Source organism: Sphaeramia orbicularis, chromosome 6, assembly GCF_902148855.1.
Source record: "Sphaeramia orbicularis chromosome 6, fSphaOr1.1, whole genome shotgun sequence".
NCBI lineage: Eukaryota > Metazoa > Chordata > Actinopteri > Kurtiformes > Apogonidae > Sphaeramia > Sphaeramia orbicularis.
The window spans coordinates 31,014,415-31,032,531 of record NC_043962.1 but is presented as its reverse complement, the minus strand read 5'-3'; the positions used below and the strand labels follow the sequence as shown (position 1 = coordinate 31,032,531).

General features: G+C 37.8%; 1 protein-coding gene across 2 annotated transcripts in view; it reads right to left on the bottom strand.

Moving 5' to 3' along the window:
* The window catches only part of skor1b (SKI family transcriptional corepressor 1b), a 46,732-nt gene that overhangs the window by 17,981 nt on the left and 10,634 nt on the right, over positions 1-18,117 (bottom strand). For both annotated transcript variants that reach the window (XM_030137435.1, XM_030137436.1), the window contains exon 4: positions 17,631-17,761. The gene's annotated coding sequence lies outside the window, so the exon portion shown is untranslated. The remainder of the gene's footprint in view (positions 1-17,630; positions 17,762-18,117) is intronic.

The window sequence follows — 18,117 nt, the reverse complement described above, 5'->3', positions numbered from 1 at the left end:
CCGTCTCTCCCCTCTCCTTCATTGTTATCCCATTGACGATCCTGCAGGTGGGCAGAAATCTGTGTGGCTTGGCCTCAGCTGTACTGAGGTCAGCTCTCTGCTCGTCTGTGCTGGAATTATGGGCTAGCCTTATGCCCGCGGCACACAGATTTAGCTGTGACCCTGAACACGGCCTCCCCCAGAGGTTGACAAATGTTATCACCACATTTTCCCAACTTTGCTCAGAAAACCAACCCTACACACCCACCCACAGCCAATCCAGCCCCACCAGTAGCTTTCCCTAACCTCATATCTCATCTCAGACATAATGGGAAAATCAGACCTCTGTGAACAGAATCTTTTAAGATTCATAGAAAATAAGGGCACACTGTGAAATGATGAGGAACAGTGAGAGCCCTTAGCCTTTATTAGTTATTAGGTAGCAGTTATCAAATTACAACCAAATTCATGCCAAAATGGCAATTTCCAATAGTTCTGTGATATAATAAAATCATTATATAATTTAAAGATGTATTCTATAAAACCTACTATCGCTGTTATCAATTAAAACATTATTAGTTCACATTGGTGCTACATATTAATTAAATATGACCAAAATTTTATTTACTTGATTGGATATTAGTGAAACTGAGTTACAGACTAAAATTGAGCTTTAATCTTAATAACTGCCAGAGCCCTGTTTTGGTGCATACTTAACCTACAGAAAACTACAATCCTGAAGCAATTATATGTTACAGTTCTATTACAGATATTTTTATAATAGTGATGACAAATATCTTAGTAGAACTTCTCATCTGTTCAAACTGTTTGAAAAGCACATAGTTTTACCCAAAGATAAGAAAGAAGGGGGGAAAAATGAGCTTGTACAAGAAACATAATAAATCAGAAAGCTCTTTGCTAGCGGCTGCATGCACATTAGACCACATCTTCAAGATTTTCAGAGCAAACCGTAGAGCAAAACTCCATTACCTCCTGACACAGAATGCAAATGAATCACAACATGGGGTGGGATGGAATTAAAGACCCTTCTCTAATCAATGACAAGCCAGGATGAAACCCTCTCTTCCATAGCTCTGCCATAGGCAAACTTCAAACTCCCTGAAAACACACACATGCACAGTCTTACATGCATGTGCAAAGACAGGCTGACAGACACACATTTGGCATGAGGCACTTGGCTTTTTTCCAGTGTTACTCTTTACGATAGTGAAGATACGAGTCTCTGTGAAGCTGAACCTGCCACTGCCTTTATATTTGACTGTTTCAGAAAAAGTGACTGGTTTTGTCAGGTGGCTGGTGCTGGACTCAGGCTGTGAGGTGAAGGGAAGAGCTGTCTCTATTCAGTTGTGCTCAGTTCTGCTCAGACAGATGCACAGGCCTGTGTAAATGACAGCCTGAGCCTGAGGATGTCTGCTGGCTGCCGCGCGGCCTGCTACAGCCTGCAGGTGAAGTGTCTGTGGCGCCATATGGAGCAGGGAAAATTAACAACGAGAGGAAATTCTCCACAACAGCGGGAGGTCTTGCTAGTCTCTCCTCCAAACAAAATTTAAAGACGTAGAGAAACAAGAGAGGGGGAGTGATAAAATTAATGGGGTTCAACATTTTAACAAAACACCGACGGCAATGTTTGCACAGAAAAACAAGAATTCCCTTTACAGTTTAGTCACATTGCACTCCTGCATTATAAATCAGTGCCTGGCTTAAGTAGTTTGACCTGTTCTATAAATGTACATTAACCCTGCTGGCACTCCCTTGCAGGTTCGAGGCTGCGCCACAAGCCCAGCACAGTGGCTGTTAGTGCAGGTGAGCTGCCTTCGTCCCTGGTGGCTCCTTATGCTCGCTGCCATCATAGCAGAGGCACCCCTGTGGAGCCTCTCTTGGTTTGGGTCATTGATTACAAAGAGCCTCCTGGTTTTGTCTGACAGATGTGAATCCATGCTATTTAATTTGGAGAGTTACTCTCAAAGGGACCACCATTAGCTATCCAATCTGACCACAAATAGTGTTCCATTAACCAAAGAGTTTGAGAAGCTCTGATGGTGTGTCTCCTGACAGCATGGAGGAAGCTCTGGCATATTACACTGAATGTTAAATGCTTGGTTGTTTAAACAAAAGGGAGATCTTACTTTAAAGAACGTCTTTGTTTTAGAGATACATAAAGAGTCCCCTCAGCGGGATTCTTCAGGCATATTAGAGCTGAAACTGTCCTTGTTTAGTGTCTAAAGAGGGTGGGGTTGGTAGTTAAAATGTTAATAAGTGCAATTCAGTTTTAATTTAACAGCCCTCTGCATTCCTAATTACTCCACTAGCTGTGAATAAATGAGGAAGAGAGCTCATCTCTTGCCCTCTGCTTTCAACAAAAAAAAAACATTCTTACCATTTCCGACATGGAACTAAGGAGAACTGTGAGGAAAGTGATCTCATCGAAGTCTCATGAACAAAGCAGCATGGCTCTGTTAGCTAGTTTAGCTATTATTTTCCCAGTAGGCAGATCGTTTTGAGAGCTTTACAGGTTTTGTTGATAAAGTAAGAAGATAAGTGTGGAAAGTGCAAGAAAAAAGCAAAGGCAAAATGAACAAGACTAAAGATGGAAACCAAACATTTTAAGTTGAAATAAAAGCAATCTGATGAATCTTTTTAAAGCATTCAACAATAGGAGTATGCATCCCTTTGCAGCCATAGAATAGAAGTGTGCATAAATTACTTTATGTAATCATACAATGTAGATTAGCATGATAATGGTGAGTGTTAATAGATGCCAGGAAGCAGGGAGTGACAGCACTTTGAAATGAGACATGCTTGGGGCAGTGGGCTCACACACACTCATGCACAGACACAGCATTGGGGAATATCCAGTGAGGCTCTTGTGCCATTACGACAAATGTGAGTGACGGGGAAGAAAGCCACATCTCCAGCTGCCTGAAGGCTGCTACAGTATTTCCACAAGTCTATAGGCTCCAGGTCTCTTGGGGACCTCTATTAATTGTGAGCAAAATGGTCCACCATTAGATCTAATGCTTTCCCAGAACAGAAAGCATCTCAACCAGCCACAAGGGCCAGTTTCTAAAGCTGTCTAAAATAACACCACCCTGGATTCACAAAAAATTTACCTTCACCTTAATATTTGATTTCAGTTGTATTTTAATTTAGTTTATAGTCCAGAATTTGGCTTTACACATCTGAAAACTGTTGCCCTATTATTTCTCTGTGAACCAAGGATATATACATAAACTTAACATGTGTGAAAACCAAAAATATATTTCATATCAGTATGTCTATCATAGCTACACTAATACTGTGTATTACATTATATTTACAATAATGTAATGATTTTTATGGTTTGGTTTTAGGATTGACAGCATTTGTAATATTAACATATTTTGTAATATTGGGACACATCACACCTACAGTTTGGTGGACTTTCCAATCCCATTAATTATCATAATAAAAATGTTCCTGTCAGTTGTCAATAATTATCACAATAAATGTCAAATTTGTTTTTTGTCTTTTTCAGTGACAGTTGATCAAAATTTCAGTGATAAGTTAAATTAAAGAAAAACTATTCTGATATATACATAAACTTAACATGTGTGAAAACCAAAAATATATTTCATATCAGTATGTCTATCATAGCTACACTAATACTGTGTATTACATTATATTTACAATAATGTAATGATTTTTATGGTTTGGTTTTAGGATTGACAGCATTTGTAATATTAACATATTTTGTAATATTGGGACACATCACACCTACAGTTTGGTGGACTTTCCAATCCCATTAATTATCATAATAAAAATGTTCCTGTCAGTTGTCAATAATTATCACAATAAATGTCAAATTTGTTTTTTGTCTTTTTCAGTGACAGTTGATCAAAATTTCAGTGATAAGTTAAATTAAAGAAAAACTAATTCTGAAGTATTTTGTAAGCGTAGATGACAATGTAAATGAAATGTACCCTAAAGATGAAATCAAAATATTTATTGCAATGATATTTATCACACTGACACCTGTAAACATCATTTTGTAGCCCAAGTCCTAACAATGAAACACCTGAATTCAATGTGTCCCAATATTTTAGGGTATTTAATACTCACGTCAACCTACAATCTTTTCTTAACTCTTCCACACTAAAACAGTCAAGGTTTGAGAAGTCCAAAATTTTGTATATCCATTATGCACTCCAGCTATCCTCTGGTTATTGAGAAAAGCAAAAAAGGTAAGAGAGTAGGTGAAACACTATTGGAACCATACATGTGTAGAAAAGTTGAAATGAAGCATGGTCCTGATTTCTAAAAGTCAACAGAATGCTTTCAGGGAAGATTCAATGGGAACATCCTTCTGGCATCTGGGTGGCAGAAAAACAGGACAAAGGGCTGAACATAGACTAAAATTAATAAAACTGAAGGAGACATAGTGAAAACACATCTTATTAAGCAATCAGTGTCAAGTAAGTGAGCTGACTATTGGTCTAATCTCCTACTCGAAAGCAGAGGGAAAGAGCAACCTGCATGATGGCAGGGCTTTGAAGACAGCTCTGCAGTCACAAAAACCTTCATTTCTAACAACATTGTCGCCATTAGTTAATCAGACTAAATTTAGCCCCCTGCAGAGACAAAAGAGGGGTAACAAGGAGGCTGGGATAAATGTAAGAATAGGTCAAGGGCACTTATTTAAAAAGCCCCTTGAACACAGTTGGCACATTCAACAAAAATAACAAGTCTCATTTCCTTTCATCCTCCAAAGCTAAGGCAGATCACAAAGCCCACTGGGGGTGCAAGGTTGGAAACCTAAGGTCCTTTAGATTTACAGACCAAGCGGGTATAACCACTCTTGTGAATTAATCCAAATAAGAACGGCCTTAAGACAACAGCAATTTGATCAAGACTGATCCGGCTTATCCACAAGCTCCACACATTTGTACTTGTGCGTGGCAAGCGAGAGCAATGTTAAACTCTCCTGTGTAGATTTCAGTGCTAGAGGAGGATGTGTAACGTCCTTCTAAAGCTTAATAAGATGTGATTTTGTTCAGAAATTGATACTAACAGAGGATAGCAACAACAGAAACCACTAAAACAAAGGTCACAACACTGAACACTACACCATTCACACCTACAAGATTTTCTTATCAATTCTATTAACATGTTTAGCATATTGTAATAAAAGTCCATCTGAACTGCCAATTTCCTCACCGACCTTTAACACATATTCTCAATGCATGCATTTCACCGGTTAGGACAATGGCCACAGCCTCCAGAGTCCACTACTATAGGAAACAGGGCTCTCACCCAGGGAGCCTGTACCACTGACCTTCTGACAGCCATGGCTGGGTAGAAAGCTACATTCACAAGCAGATCTGGGGGTCAACATCACCACACAAGCACTCCGAGGAGAGCTGAGTGAAAATTAATTAAAAACGCTAGTGTGCGGTGAATGACGGGCAGCTTTTGTTGGTCCTCTGCTTTGACAGAGGAGGCAGGACGGCCTGTGTCCCTGGTGCTGGCGAACCCCTGGTGGCCCTGGCCATTGTCTCGCTGCCAAGCTCTTGCCTTATCAGCAGCAGAATATCAATGAAGCTGCTGTCTTGTTTGTGCAAATGGTAATTACAACATCCACATTTCTGTGTATTAAAACAATGACGTCTTAGACAGGAGTGAGGGGGGTTAAAGAAAACTGTTGAACACTTAAAGAGACTTTTGGGACATGTGCCAAAGCAAACAAAGAAATCTTATCTTCTTTCTATGCATCCTCTGTGTAAAATAAATAAACATTCAAGTTGGTGATGACTGTTAACCCACATATCAACACATATCAAATGTGCAGTTCAAATAATCCAACAACCTTGTGGATAAATCTACAATCTGTGGTCATCCCACAGTGATGGAGCAGAAAAGATTTAAAGTGCATTTAAGCAGGATGAAGCTCAGAGTTTAATGTGGTCCATCAATCCCATTCACACAGGGTTGCAGCCCCTATATCAGTCCTGGGAGACCATCAGAGTAGTTTAGTAGCATGTTGCAGTTTAAAGGTGCAACAGAAGAGTCAGGTAACAAGGGACAAAATAGTCTCGCCAACTCTCAGTTTTAACTACCCAGGTTCCCTTTGGCCCACACTCATTAAATGCAGAATGCATTTGTCCTTGTAGCTTTTCACACACACACATTTGCACACACATATACACAACCTCACACTCACACATGCACTGTTGTTCACAACTCACCACATCCAAAGGCAATGGCCATTAGGTGTAAATGGATGGTGTTCTGCCCAAGTCTCAGCTGAGCGCATGTTTCAGGAGCAAAGCAAATGCAAAGGCCAACAGATCCATTAAACTCCATCCAATAACACAGGGTCCTGTCTGCAACACTCCGGCCTCTGCTTCGGCAAAATACCACTGGCATGAGGTTCAACCAAAATATCAACAGATAAGTAAAAACTCTGTGATACACCGCTGAATAAACTATAGCATTTATGAAGTTGTATTTCACAAAACTGTTCAATAACACATTGTAAAGATGACTGGAAATGATTTTTCCACTTTGAATCTTGCGTATATATATATATATATATATATATATATATATATATATATATATATATATATATATATATATATATATATGTATATATATATATATATATATACACACACACGGCTGGTTGGTTGACACTGTGAGAAGACAGAAAGGGAACTACATTGATTAATTATGTATAAGGACACTAAATACAACCATCAAGCCCTAATGCAGAACACTGACAGGTTAAGATGTACAAACACAAGATAAACTAGAGATAATCACAGCTCATGCATGATTTCCATTCATATGCTGTCGTGTCAACTTGGAATAAAATGTTCCAATAATACATATTACAGTACAATATAATGGCAATAGAATAGCAGCTTAACGACAAGATAAAACACTGGCTGAACTTACATTGATGCTCTGAAGAAGGGATAGTGTAGCTGGTACAACTTGGATGAAAACAGATTTAAAAAAACAAAAACAAAAAAAAAACAAAGCTCTGAAACTGTTGCTGCAGGTAATTAAGTACAAAAGCTGAAAACACCCATATTTCTACCCTGATGGAATTCACAAAAAGTATTTGTTTTCTTAAAAAGGTAATAGTAATTTCAGTCACCAAGCAAACAATATCAAAAGACATGAATTGCTGAGGATTGCAGAGCCACAGTTTCTGTTATTACTGTTCACAATAAAGAATAAACACTGAACACATCTATTTTTGATAATGGGTGCATATGAAGAAAGCACAACATCATATCAATCGGAATTCAGGAAATTCTGAATACTGTAAGGCTTGCAATAGCGAGAATATTTTCAGACAAATGGCTGCATGTGAAGTCGGCCATTTCAAATCGGGAGTCGCCTACCCATTTGGAAATTTGGAAAAATAACAAGACAAGCACCAATTAAACCTTATGTAACCAAAGAAAAGAAGGAATGCTGAATATGTCACAATGAAGTACACAAATAACAGCACAGATGATGGTTGTGATGTAAATTTGTTGGATTATTTGTTCATAATAAATAATCCAACAAATTCACATCACGACCATCATTCTGTTGATTCACAAAACCCATCTCATATACTAGTACACTGGTAGAAAACAGTGTGTTCACAATAAAAACCCTAAACATACCCGACATACACACAGTGTCACTGAACTTAGTTTCAGAGCATATCATTACAAGGCACTTCTGAAAAATATTGCACAGTTCTATTTACATCACGTTTAGTGAATATATGCATGACATTGAAATAAACGAACCGTAACAGTGAATAACACTGAAGTTTCTGAATTTGAATGCTGTTGGAAATACTAAACATAATGTGAAAGTTAGATAAATATAATACATATACTTCATAAATGTAGTCATTTTTAGATACTTTATTGAAAAAATATCACATACTGTAAATTTATAATGATTCTCTCTTGTGTTTCCAAAACAGATATATTTTGTATCAAGATGAGGAGATGATCTAAAGATTAAACAAAGCTCTTTTATTTCAGCGTTCTTTACTCAACAAGTAAAATCTTCATTTGATTTGTATTCAACTCAATTGAATAATGATTATGTTTTTATTGAAATGTTTATTTTGTGTTTAGTGTCAAGGTCAACATTTCAAAGTTCATCTGAGAAATCACTTTCTAATTTGACTATACTTTTAACCAAATGAAGAAAGACCTGTTAAGTCAAGTGGTAACTCATTCAGTTGGACTGTAGACTGCTGTTAGTATAATTATTACTGTGAAAGTGCCAGCGTATCTCCATTAACCCAGATTAATCTAAAGGTCTGTGTCAACCTGACTATTAGTTACGTTAAGACAATTTTATTTCTAGAACCCAGTCAGAAAGCTCCGATTTCAATCAAAGAGTTTTGTAATTTGTAGAGTATGCAACATTCTTTACACTTCAACCCTTGACTGACGTAAGAAGAAAACTCCCATTAAAATGTAAAAAAAAAAAAAAAGGTTGAAGAAACCTCACACTAACAGACACATGAATGCTATGTTTGAATGAAATAATATAAGGAGAAGCAGGACACTCCTCTGCAGTAGAGGCTAAAGGGTCAAAAGAGCCGATGTAAGCTCTATAGCCACAGTGAGGAGACTCAATTACCACGTTTGCTCTTTGTTTTGACCCCTCAATTAGTGTGGAACTGTAACAATCTGCTCACCAAATACAGTCATTCATCACCAACTGCCCAAACCACAAGCCTGCTTCTACGAGCCACCTCACCAGAGAAGAGGGCAGGCAGAGGTCAAATTAAAGTCTGGCCTTTGTAACTACCCTCTTCAATATCCTGCGTTCAACGGGATAAGCTCTGATAGGTCCACAGTCATTACACATGCTGTGCAACAAGCCACCACACACCGAGGTAATGTAGATCGTATGAGCCATGATTGCATGAGCCTAGAGGCCGACAGCTGAGGACTGTACATCATACATCTGATGTTAATGTAAACCCCTAGATGTGTTCAAGATAAGTCTACTCCACTGAAAAACAAGCACCTCATCTGCTGTGATGGTTTTCACTGTGCAGAATGATGTCTATGCAAAGAGTAAGTTCAGCTATTTGCCAAAAATCTGAACTGAAAAGATCGCAAATCCTGATATATTAAACAAAATTCACAGGAGTGATGAGAAAACAGAGTCATCAGGGGAAAAAAGATTGAAAGTGGACATTCAGGGAAGCAGGAAACATTTAAAGAAACTTCAGAAATGATCAATATTTGCATTTTTAGAGACTATTTTGTCTTTTTTGTTCAGAGTTGCTTTTGTTTTTTATTCAAACTATTTTTTCATTTTTTTCATTTTTCATGTTTTTATGATCATATCTTTTCAACAGTTTCAAAGAACTTGAGTAAATCTGTGACACTGTGTGTACTTTTTTTTCAGTTTGTTGTTTAATTTGCAGTTTTAATGAGTTTCATTCTTGTAAAGTACTTAAGAGTGTTTCAGGAGTGTATGATGTTATCTTACCATTTGTTTCTACTATTTTGTATTTTTTTTAACTCCTGTGAAACACTTGACCGACCTTCATCTACATTTTTATAAAGTATCTTTTGAAGTTTTATTATTTATTTCCTTTTTTGAGTTTTGTTTTTTATTAATTTATTTCTCCTGAAGTACCTTGGCAACCATGTGACCCTGTTTACTTAACCTCTAAACCTCAACATTAATTTGATCAAATCAATCCTCCTAGTAAGATGAAGGAACATTCTCTCCCAGCTTTTTCTAAAAATAAGAAAATCATATTAAACTTCACATAAAGTATTTTTATTGTGTCTTATAACATGTCTAAGGGGAGGCTTTAATAACTATATTTGCACCCCCTCTCCAAGGTAATGAGCAATGTTTAAAAGGAGTGCGGTAAGTAAGGTAATGTAGGAGTAACTAAGAGAAAGATAGCAGATATCCAGATAAGGTCTAAGCAGGTGATAGGTGGGTGCTGTTTCCCCACCAGCTCCCGCCATGCTGGTCCATTCAGAGCACCTCTCATCTCTTGGTTGTATTGTCATCACAGACCGGCAGTGCCACGCTCTTCTTACCCCTCTCCTGCTGTGGTTAGGGTTGCAGGCACAGTAAAAGCGAAGCAGTGATGATTTAATTATGATACTGGTTCATTCAGTCACCGAGGTTAGGTTTCCAGTCAAGGGTGAACTGATAGGAGCTAAGTTTGGTTTACGTTTACAGATCCCAAGCAGCTAACATTTAATCTCCCTGGAAGGTTGGCCAGAGGGTGTGGGGTCTCCGGGGGGAACAGTCCCATCCTCGTGTCCCAGTAAGCTCTGGGTAGCCAGGTTTATCGCTCAGGTCTCAGAGGCCTAGTTTATTCATGATAGATAACCACGGCTGATCCACTGTCCTGCTACCTGCACCGGCTCATCTCCTGCCTGGTAAAGTGAGTGACGCACCTCACTCTTGGGGATTCAGTTACTCAGAAAAATGTTTCACAGGTTCCTGACTGGCTGCTTTGATTAATGGCTGACTGATAACGATCACAAATAGTATTCAGCTAAACCTTGTGCTGCTATTGTGCTACCTGATCATGCTATTGAAGTGGCCCCTCTAACACTGTGCAACATTTCCCATTGATATAGAAGCTGTCTCTGTCGACGCCATTAAAAAGGAACTCAAGACTCATTTATTGCACCTGGCCTTTGCCTCACCTTCTACTGTCTACTCTTAGCATTCTGTGTATTTTTACAGTGCTTTCCACTTAAGCTCTTAAGCCACTGTTAGATTTATTATTTTAGTAGAGTATTTCTCAGTCTCTGTATCAATATATAAATAAAATATATATGGACTATGTAAACAGAAAATTTCAGACTGTATATTGAACTCTTTTGAGCAGGCAATATGATGTTTACTGTACTAATCTTTATCTGTACTACTAATTTGTATTGCACAGATTTTAATTCAAAATATATTGAAAAGGTCTTATTTTTTGTCCTTTTGTCAGATGAATGGAAATCACCCAAAATAGTGCCATTTGCTTGTTGAAGCCTCATTATTCTTATTTTTTGTGTTATATTTTAACACTGTACATGTATTTTCCTGTATTTTCTTGTTGAGATTGAGAAATATACAATGCTGTAATTGACTCTGTACTCTATTAAATCTCTATTCTATTATTTTTGCTCTTTTTATGGTTGTATTTTTAACAATTTTTCCTCGTATGAATAAAGGCGTTGTTTTTAATTGCAATGATCTTAACTTTCTCTCCCTAAAAGAGTCAATAGAAGATGTGCAGCAATGTCTCAGTGTGAATTAAAAGTACATTTAGGCTGTGACATCAATCCTCCTTGAGGATTTTGTTGGGTTTCTGTAAATTGCCTTATAGTCTGGTTTTGACCAACTCTATATATAAAGTGTCATGAGATAACTTTTTTGTGATCTGACGCTATATAAATAAAATTTGATTGATTGAGTGATTTGATTGGTTTTCCCCTGTAAGTCGCTTTGGAAAAAAGCGTTTGCCAAATGCATAAACATAAACATAAACATCAAGACTAAGGTTAGCAGAAGATCACAAGGGGAAAATTATTTTAGTTCCCTTCTAAAATCACCTAGTAATGTTGTTTTCCTGGTGAGACTGGGCTGAATTTAATTTTCGTTTCCAGACAAAACATTTCAATTTTAAACTATTTTGCACTACATTAATATTATACCGACATATTTCATCCATGTGTAGAAATAAAGGGGTTTTGACATGATTTTTTTTTATTTAGGTTTTTATAGTTCTATTTTTTTTATTGTGCTTTGTATGAAAACTACATTAATGTGAGTATCTGAAATAATGGCAATAAAATGGTTTGATTTTTTGCTTGGTGCCAGAACATAATGGCAGTAAATGGCTGTTCAATAGCTCCCCTGGGAATTTGTCATAGCGCCTCAACAGACTGTTTAAAGAAGCACTTTACTGACCTTGTGACCCTTTAAGAAATTATTATTACATTTTTAAGGTCTGCTGTTGTGTTATTGTTTGCCTCTATCATTTCTAATCAATGATATTCTTGTGAAGTACTTTGTGAATTTCACTCACTTGGTAAAAATGATCAATTCAAAGAGATGAGGAAGCATTCTCAGTTCATTTTTAAACCATTTTTCCTTGGATGGATTTTTACTTGTGAAAAGAAACTGAACTGCGATGAAAAAAAACATCAAATTTACCAGTTCATCCACTGATCTGGACCAAAGCAAATTAACAACAGGTTTGAAAACAGCCTCGGAGAAATGCTTCTCCACACAACTGTTCAGTCTGTTATGACTCCAGGGTCCTCTCCTCACTTTTTAGTTTGATGGCCTGCTCTCTTTAAACTACAATCAATACCTTTTAAACAAAAAATGCATTTCTTAATTAAAGTAAGAGGGCAATATCAATCTGGAGCCATTATGCACCAGGCCTTATGGTGTCTGACATTTAGTTGTGATTACAGCAGTGCCTGTATACTGTCATGGAAGTCATTAGACTGCTGTCATCTCAACATGTTTTCTCAACCTCATTAACACTGCTTTCATAATGCAATGTAATGCTACCTATAAACTAAGTCTTGCAGGGGCGGCTATTTTGGCTTTACTCAGAATTTATTTTGGATGAAGTGCAAGGAGATCCAAATGATATGGCGACAGTAAGGCTAACCCATGAAACACTGTCCCACTCACCTGCATCTTATTTACATTCACGTCTGGGCTGCAATGAACGCTGTGACATCAACTATTCATGGTGTTTTCTAAAGCACCCATCAAATGACAGTCATGACCCCGGTGAGAAGCAGTGGCCAACACACCTGCTCGCTGGGACAAAATCTTATTTTAATCCCAACTTTCCTTCGTTATGTGGCAAACCTTTTCGTTTTTTCATTTTTTTTTACGTAGCCCTTTGAGGCATGCTTTGCAATATTGGGCTATAAATAAATAAAACCTGACTTGTCTTTAGTTGAAAGCAACACCATCTGCTAAGCATTTAGGGACCAAACACATTATTCTGTTCAACACCACCTCCCTAAAAGCTGTTGTCTCACTCTAACCTGTGAGAGAGAAAGCAAAAAACATACATCAAAAACCTGACACAAGTGCCAGACTGGGAAATTATTTTTAAGCAGCAGTGTGGTTTGTGAATGATTGAATTTACGTTAACATTGATAAAATGTTCAATTGAAACTTGTTTGTAAGATGAAGCAACGTATTTCTTTCATCCTCTTAAGCTGCAGCTCTGATCAGTACATATTCTTTTGCGAGCACTAATACCCCCTTGTAGCTGTTTTTGTTGGTGTTTTAATTAAAAAGACATATGGGTGAGTAAAAAAAAAACAAGGCGAATTTGTGTGTGTTCAAACAGTTCACTTTCTCTGTGTAACTGCATGCGATCCTGCCTGACAGATACACGGGGAAAAGCCCAATAGACCACCTGGCAGAATTATTTTCCTGAAAAGCAATCTAATGTAATATCCCTCATGACCTGCTTCACACAAATAACCCAGGCGTGGCGGTCAGCCTGGTTGGCTTTTTACAGGAGATACTGCATGTACATGAGGTGGAGCACAAAACAAATTATAAAACAGGTAAATGGCCACGAGGCTCGGCCTCGCATGCTGTACTGAACACAATGTCCCACAGTGGCTGCACACCGAGGATACATCCCACACCACATCTATTCTGCGGAGGCTGCTGCAGCGGGAAGCTAAATGATATTGTTGGCGTTAATAATCGATTCTGCGGGATTAGTTAAAAGTGGAGGACAAAACACTAACAAATCAGGTGGCTTCTCCTAAAACGACACCATAAAGACAAAGGACAGCAGAGCATATAGATTTTCCACGAGGCTCAATTGTGTGAGAAGTTGTTGGGCTTGCATTATTGACTTTCTCAGTATGGTGGAACCGTGGTAGTTAGGCACCTTTTCCTCAACTCTAATTATGGTGTCATAAACAGGAGAGACCATTAATGAAACCCACTCATGGCTTTAAAACTACAGAAAGGATTTGGAAAGAGAAGAGGAGGGAGCTAAGAGCGGTCTTAGAGTAGTCATGGTATCAATCACAGCAAACTACTCCTGTGTTGAGTAACGAGCATGAGAGCTGGTCAATAAGTCAGCCGAAGAGGCAACCGACTGTAATAGAGACACAGCGGAGGATGGGAGACGGAGGTATTTGACCTGAGACAGCCTGTCATGTTCACAGGGCCGCGGTTGTGCATCATCGAGAAGAAAAAGTCAGTCTGCCATGTGCCTGTCTACAAAAATCAATATCATACAACAACACTGCATGTCAGGTACACTCAGGAATATCTTCACAAAAAATAAATCTTGTGACTTTTCTAATATTATCACAGCTGGCCACCACACCAGCTTTAGTATTTCCGTTCAATGTTTTAGAAAAACTAGACGTAAACACCCAAGAAAGATCATTTGCGAAGGCCAAGCTGTGTGACAGAAATGCCAAGGACACATCACAACAGAAACGTGGGTCAAATCAAGTTCAGGTGCTACAAGAGGAGGACGATCAATATGACATTTGCTGGACAATAAAGCCATAAAGAGAAAACCCTGATGGACAATCTCATGACTAATTTGCTTGGTTTGAAGTGTTTGATTGAATTTTGGTGAAGGTTGTCAAATGTGGAGTGGTGAGAAAAAAACATAAGACCACTACTGGCATCATTACATAAGAAGGAAAAAAAAACAGTGGTAAGCTGTTACTTTCACTGACTTAAACTGAGCAGAAATCAACAATGGTGTGAAAAATTACAATATGAATACATTACAATATAAAACCTAAGCAGCCAGTTTCAGTCCTAAATGTGAGCATAATGTGATGAGGATGTTTGACGAAACAGAATTAGTAGAATGATCTATGTAACTGCAATTGCTTCTAATTTCCCTATTAAAGACATTTCTACCATGAACTGCAGGGCTGAATGTAAATTAATACGAATATAGTATGTGAAGTTAGTTGCAGACAGATCCATTTTTGACAGACTTTTTACAAAGACACAAACAGTCTAAAATAGTCACAGATGCGTTTTGGCTCATTTCACTGTTGGTATATGGAATATAAAGTTTGCACAGTCCACAACAGTGATCATGCAGAGGAGCCTGGGTGGTGTCAGAACAAAGCACAGGGTAACTTCCAAACATGTAGCATGTTCAAGTCAACAATCTGGTTTAAACACTATTGTTAAAATTGGTCTGGCTGCAGAAAAAGAATTACTTTCTCAGGGTTTCTTTTCAATCGGGGGCTGTTTGCTATATTTACTGGAGTAACATTCCATTAAAGTGTTTGTAGTTTTACTTGTATAAAAGCTTGGAGTACTTCTTCCCCTGATGGTGTGACATGTAGCACGTCTACATGCATTTACAATATGATGCCTGCCGTAAAGCCATTTTGATTTTCTAGAGTGAGAAGCAATAAAATGTAATTACAACATGTTTTACTATTAACTTCAAGACGGAGTCGCAACAGCCGAAGCAATTTCATGCTGCCTGTAAAAACAGGATCCAGAGAGAAAGAAAGGCAAAGTCATGGTTGAGTGGCAGAGGAGAGAGAGCGAGACATTGATAGCTCTCTGTGGGCTAAGCGTAGACCAGACGAGACACATGCACTGTATACCTAAACGAGACAAATCTAATTCAGACACATATTAGATAAATATTTATATACCATAAACTGTATCAATAAATCCCTTGGGGAGGGGAAGCTATTCCACAGCATGTCAATAGCTGATTTTACCAGCGGATAATCATTTTTCTCTCAATGGCTGTGTTTGATATGATGTCGATACAAGCTGTCAGAGTTCATTTTGGCTGCAGCAGTTAGAGCAAGCGTCGCTGAGAGGATATGGCACTCTTCTATTCAGGTCTATTGATTGGATGGGGGAGAAGAGCTGGCTGTCATGTCTTAGCTGTACGCTGTATTAAGCTGGAGGGACACCATGGACGATGTGCAGCTCCATTTGACCGCAGTGTAACAGAACACACAAGGGAGTGAGGCCTTTTAATTGTCTCATTGAGACTTGGCTGCATACAAGTAGCCACGACACACAGGAGGGGGCGAGCAGAAGAAGGTCCGCGGGTCTGAAATGGCAATTGCACAAGAGTCCTCTGATACGACGAACATATACAATCAGTCAGGATAAAGATCTCACCCTTGGCGGCATGAAAGGGGGAAGTGAGCAGTGCTCAGGAAAAATCAATACGGAACTGCTCATTTTGGAGGGACATGTGTGTCACAGTCAATAGGAGTTAATAGGCTGGGTTGTTCAGTGAAGACAGGCGGCTTGGGAGAGCAGCCCACTCTGACAGCTTAATACATACTGAATGGCAAGCTGGCTGCATGTAACAGTCACTATGGACACATCAAGTGTGGAATGGAAGCTGATGGGCGCAGGCAAAAGTTAATTATAGAATAGAGCTGAAGGTCTTACACACAGAACTACAGAATTACCCATCCAGTAATGAGAACAGACACATGCAGCTGACCCACAGTAGACATACACACTGCACATGTTTGGTCTCTGTTATCAACTCTGATGACGTAGATCTTTATAACATCCTCTTTCAATATTTGATCAAATTTTGTCGTGTTTTTTATACCTTAAAATGAATAATAAATAATTGGAACTTTATATCATCAAAAAAAATCACCTAATATTTCTTTTTCATATTTTACTCATACTGTGTATATTGAATTGGGAAAAAGTTTGTCAAGCTTATAATTATTTTCATCATCATTTCATAATCATTTTAGCACCTATAATAGATACATTCTAATAATTAGAATAAAGGATATTTTGATTTGAAATTTCTTTCTATGAATCAGAATTTTCCTGACTTGATTATCTTATATTCATGAAATCCATTTCAAGCTGTGAATTAATTTTATTGTGTATTTGTACCTGGAATTACATGTAAGGTGATCTGAACCACTCATTTAAATGCTATACATTAAAATTAAACTACTTTTAAGTTGTGGTTTCATGTTAAATGGTCAATACGGCTCACATAAACATTCATTTTTAAAAATCATATTCTGATGACAAAGTTAGTAGGTTTTTATTTTTTTTATTCATTTACGAAAGGCTCTTCAGTGATTCAAAACTTACATTAGTAATTTGTAGTTTTATACATTCTTATTTGTTTTGAAACATTTTATTTTATTTTGAAATATTTCTACACGGTTGTTTTTCAGACATATTTCTCTTTTTATTCCTATTTATACAAATCAGTAATCACCTTTTACCTGGTGCAGTGATTACACATTGAGCCCCAGTTACATTTTATCAAGAAAAAATCATATTGTCACAATCATTTCACAAGAAGTGAAACAATTGAATCCAACTTTATGAGAGTTGGAGAATGTATATTAATTGGATAACCAGAAAATAATGATTCTATATTTAAATTGTTTTATACTCACATACACAACCAAGAGACCATATAAAAACATTACTCCACTGAAGTTCTACAGTGGAATTTAACACGTTTTCCTATTTTTGGGTCTGACCTGTATTAGAGAGATGATTGACATAACTCTATATAGACACCTTGGAATGTTGTCCACATGTGGGATAAAGAAACAAGATAAAGGCTAAACACTGCTCACCTTAGGGCGTCTTCACATGTTCATGTTTGGCTCTCCTCCTCCACGTCCTCCGCCTCCTCCTTGTCTAATTAATCAGTGCTGTAGTACCACGCTCGTCACAGGTTAATTGGCTTGGAGGATGGGTGAGGGACCTGGTGGCAAAACAAACAGAAACACATTTTCCAGAGATTTGCAGCATGTTTTCTTCAACTGAATGAAATCCAGATCAAGCAAACTCAGGGAAATGGCTAATAATAACTTAATTAATTGGGGTCTGCAGGTCACGCTATTTGGTTCCATAAAGAAGGATTTTCCTCTTAATTAGTACCCATTAAGACCTAATTTGGATTATTATCATCTCTTAATTTTATCCAGCTAATTAATAATTAATTACAAGTTCGGTATAGAGTACAAATTTACATGTTACATTATGCTACATTTTTATTTTAAAAGTGACAGGAAAAGGGCAAGTCATGGGTTCACTCATAGAAACATTCAGACGGATGAC